The 4,934-nt window shown below is 43.5% G+C and overlaps 1 long non-coding RNA gene across 1 annotated transcript; it reads left to right on the top strand.

Annotated features, from left to right (window-relative positions):
* Nucleotides 1-212: 212 nt before the first annotated feature.
* LOC119306108 lies at nucleotides 213-1,222 on the top strand. Its single transcript, XR_005148863.1, has 3 exons — nucleotides 213-250; nucleotides 350-416; nucleotides 975-1,222. It is a non-coding gene; the product is annotated as an uncharacterized LOC119306108 (long non-coding RNA).
* Nucleotides 1,223-4,934: the final 3,712 nt, after the last annotated feature.

Below are 4,934 nucleotides of genomic sequence, written 5' to 3'. Positions count from 1 at the left end.
ATTCATCTCATTAGAGAGGTCTTTTGTGTGGCTTTGGTCTTCCTAAATTTTGTGTAGATTTTTTTTCTTTCCTGGTTAGCTTTGCGAAACAATGATTATTCTAGCATGTGATCTACTCATGCCTTTTCACATAATTGTACATTTTGCGATTCTAAGTTATCATTACTAATTTGCTGGCAGAAAAACTAGACTACGAGAAGGAGAACTCAACGAGAGGATAGCACTGGCCGGTGGTGTCGCTGTCATTCAGGTATTAATGGAGGGCATTATCTGTTGATATGCTGCTCTTTTCCTTGATAACCGGTTGGAAGGAAGGATGATATGATGACTGTAACCCATGACTTGATAGGTGGGAGGACGAACATAAACTGAACTTAAAGAGAGGTTGGGAGTTGAGGATGCTCTAATGTAACTAGGTGGGTGTCAATGACAGCATTGTTACCGAGAAGGTTAGATCTCATTTACTAATATAAAGTTCATATATTTCTGCATAGATCTGAATAGCATAAAAGATGATGTCGTACCAGATTATTTCTAGCTGCAAGTGTGTGATCCTTCTGTTCCGTAGTACGAGGACTTGATGGTTGCTGGTATCATCGACCACACTAAAGTTTATAGTCATGTAGCTAGCCGACACACTTGCTTGCTTGCCATTCTGAAATGGATACATTAGCGCAGTTAGGATGGCCGATGATGCAATTTGTGGCATCATTTATTCTACCTTTTTTAACTGGGGCTGCATTATATATTTTATAGGCAGAACAACCATTTTTATTTTGGGAGATTTAGTCTTACTACTTTGTAATAAAGTGACCAGATCTAATCTTATTATCACCTTGCATTTTATCCAATGTATATTTGGGATGTCCCATGCCTATTTACACCATTGCTATCTTTTGCCACTTTATCCGATGTATGAATTATCTGGACGCCACTAGTTTATACTGAAATGTGGAGACTTTACACCTTGCAAGATCATTCGGTGGTGGTGACCCATATGATGGCCATTCGCTCCGGCCATTCCAGTTTTGGTGGTGGTGGTGCTGCTGCTCCTATGATGGTAGACTCGTCTGATTTCCCTAGCCGCATCCATGGTGATGAAGCTCGGCCTAGGCTAGAACCCCCTCCGGTGAGCTCCTCACGTCCTCTTATACCCCTCCTACTTGCTTGTTGGTTCTATGCTCCGCCTTTGTGAGGTGTAATTGTTCAATTTTGTTCATAGTCGAGCACTGGATGATATTGTATTTGTCATGATGTACATGGTTCATGAACTATGCCAACCTGCAGCTTTGTTGTACTAGTGATAGTAGGATAATGCAAGTTTTGACAATCCATGCATATTTCTGCATCATAATAATCTTCTTCCTCTAGTCTTCTTCTAACTTTCTTCTTTCCCATTTTACAGATTTGTTTAAGATCACGGAAGCTTGGGTTGATGGAGTGCTTGTATTTAGTTTTTGTTTTGACCTTGTGAAACTTGCTACCTATGGATGAAACTGTGTAATATTGATGAAACTATGTATATGTACGGATGAAACTTGCTACTATTGGTAATAGGTGTTGGATATATATGTGTTCATAACTATTGGTAATATGTGTTGAATATGCTATATTAGTCATATAAATATATTGGTGTTTGATTTTCTATGAAAATGAACTGATATAAGAAAAAACAAAATTAAATGGGGCAATATAGTCACTTTGCCATCTGCTGGCAGAAGGCAAAGAGCTTTGCCATTAGCTGGCAGATGGCAAAGAGGCCACGTGTCATCTACATGTAAAATTTGGCACAGGCTCTTTGCCATCAGCCAACAGACGACAAAGAAGCCTTTACCGGTAGGGTTTCAGACAAACTGTTTGCCATCTGTTGGCAGATGGCAAAGCCTTTGCCATCCGCCAACCATGCCTTTGCCATCTGCCATGGCAGATGGCAAAGTGCCAGATTCCAGTAGTGTACTAAGTAGTGTAGACCTCACTCTTATGGAGCATCCCACAACCTTATGTTAATTATAAACACATTGAAGGTAATCACCACATGGTGTGGTTTAGACCTCTCAGTTGTGAACGAAATTAATTCGTTGCCATAATGCAATTCATAAGTTGTGTGCAAATTTGAAGGTAGTCATTATGTCAGAATGACACAATATATACCTCATAATAATATTGGATAATCTGCAATTAAGCCATAGGTGCCATTTGTCGATTCCTTTTGACAAATGTAAATTTGACATAGTCAGGAAGTGTCATACACTTCACTACCTCATGTTTCCAAACTTGAAAGCAAATTCCATATTCTATGTGAATAATGAAATCAACATATAGCTTTGCAACAGTATTACTCATGTAATACAAATAAATGCAGAAGTATAAACATACTTGTGCAACACATATGAGGACTTAGGGCCTCCAATGGTCATTTTACATGATGTAAAATGATGCACAATCAATTATTATGCAATCCAGCAAGTCTACCATGTAAATTTGCTCTGAAGCCACGGTACCACTGTGGACGGCATCAATCGCCGCTGAGGAAGAACTATGCCACGGCTGTTCATGCGTCATCGACGAGGCTATCGCTAGTTTGATGTCGCCGAGCGCTGGAGCGCCATGCTTGCCTTGGTTGTTGGCTTCGGCCCGTCTATTGGTTTTTGTTCTCAAACAGAATTGATTAGCATATTTGTTTAATCAAAATGAGAACAAATGAACAAGACATGTATTCATCCATCAGGATCGATTCCCTAGATCTTTCTTAGAGAGAAGTTTGGTGTCCATGCAGCCAATCACTCCTGGATAGCGTGGTTGCTGTTTAGCCTCGCCTCGCACCGGCCTGTCATCGCCGATGCCACATGGAGAGTCGCGCTAGGCCGCTGCTTCGTCTCACGCAAAAGTGTGCATCAAGATTCGCCTGGTCAATTGGGAGCCGTGGTCTCGCCTTGCGCCTCTGCGGTGTGCCGCCGCCGTTCCGCAAGTTGCCGTGGCCGAATGCCACCACGCCGGGCAAATAGCTCTCATGCGACGTCGTTGGTGTAAATTGTCTCTCATGCGACGTAGTTGGCTGTAATAGCTCTCATGCGATGTCTCCGAACGCATAAATAGCTCAAGCAAGACAACCCATTTACGCGGCTAGTTGGTTGTTAGTTAGGCTGAGGTTTGGTTAGGACACTAGGGGTTATGTGGTCTGACTGGTGGGGTCCACCTAGGGCCACGTAGAAGAGTCAACCGTCCACGACTCGACCGGTGACTGTGTGACCGTGCTCGACTCGCCCGTTCTGGACTGGGCGAGCGGCGCCGCCGTAAGCTTCTTCTCCGGTAGCGGTTTCTTCTCCGCGGTGGTGGAGCGCACGGCAGCGGCAGAGCTATTGCGAGGTGAGCCCGAAACCCTAGTCCCACTCCCCAGGATTTTGGGGAATCTGTGGCCTCATGCTGCCCTCTGTTTCTTGGCGATTTAGAATCGAGCTCCATTGGATCCGGGGGTTGTTTCTTCTCCGCGGCCCGGTGGTGGAGCGCCTTTCTCTGCAGCGGCTATTGCGAGTGAGTATTTTCCAAACACTACTCCCATTCCACTGAATTTTGGATAAATCTGGGGCCTCATGCTACCCCCATTTCTTGGCGTTTTAGAATCTCGATTGGAGAGGAGATGGAGCGAGGGCTGGATGAGATGGAGCAAGGAGATAGTGCTTCAAATCGGTAATGCCACCCTCTTTTCTTGGCGATTTAGAATCGGACTCAATTTGGTAGTGACTGTCGCTGCCTGCCATTGACAAAACAAGGGAGGTTCAGGTTTTGCCACCACATTCACAATTATAGTGGAATTTTTTCCCTGTAAAGCCAAGCTCAGTGATGGCAGTGTCCAAGACATTGATAGAGATACCACCGTGAGGTTGGATGTCGAATTTGCAGATGTTGATCGCCAGGAATTGGAGAGCATGAAGGAGAAGGCCGTGGGCAAATTGGTGGAGAGAATTGGGGAAAGTATTGTTTGGGGTCCAGAACAAGAGGTATCTCTGCAACGTTTCGATAACTATAACTGTGAATATGTGAGAATTGAAGATGGAGAATCCATGGTTGCTGAAGTTGATCAGCAAGAAGGGTGGGCAAGCAAACAAGTAACATTTTATGCAGAGCTAATTGATCTGCAAACTCATTCCAGAGTTGGTTATGTGCCTTCAAATATGGATGCACAGGTGGAAGATGATGAATGGGTTTCACAAAAGAAGATGTTGGCATTGTTGACTGAACCAACTGTAGTAGCTGAAGATACAGGGATTGATGCAGATGGAGAGGAGGGAACCCATGGTGCTAGGAAGATTGTTGTTGACTGGAATGTAGTAGAGTTGAATGAAAAAACAGATTTGGTCATTACACCAATATCTGACATTGATATGGCCGAAATGTTTGGCATTCAAGTTGATGACAAAGATAAAGAGAAGGATGATAGTTCTTTGCCTGCTGATGGTAACACAGGCCCTAGAAATTCAAATGAGGATGAAGAACAACTGATGAGAGAGGCTGCAGATGATGTGGATGATGCAGATGATAATGAGCTGGTTTGTATGTATGACAAAGAGAACCCAGTTATTGAGGTGGGAAAGTTGTGGCCAAGCATGAAGGAGTTTAGGATGTCTTTCAGGACCTATGCAGTGAAAAAATAGTTTGATGCCAAGACTATGTGGACTGATCGAAAGAAATTTTATGCTCGGTGCAAAGGTTATGATGGTGGTGGCAATCCCTGCAAATGGTACTTATCTGCCAGACTACAACCTGATGGAAGTACAGTAAGGGTAAATCAAATACCACACCAGCATACATGTGTGACCACTTCACAGAGAGTTTCAAAGATGACATCACAGCTTTGGGTTACAGAGAAGATTACTCCTATTTTAGCCAAGACACCAAACACTACTGCAAAGAGGCTTAAAGTTGACTTGGAGAAG

Source organism: Triticum dicoccoides, chromosome 5B, assembly GCF_002162155.2.
Source record: "Triticum dicoccoides isolate Atlit2015 ecotype Zavitan chromosome 5B, WEW_v2.0, whole genome shotgun sequence".
NCBI classification, from domain to species: Eukaryota; Viridiplantae; Streptophyta; class Magnoliopsida; order Poales; family Poaceae; genus Triticum; species Triticum dicoccoides.
The sequence above is the reverse complement of the archived record's forward strand: the minus strand, read 5'-3'. Positions and strand labels throughout refer to the sequence as shown.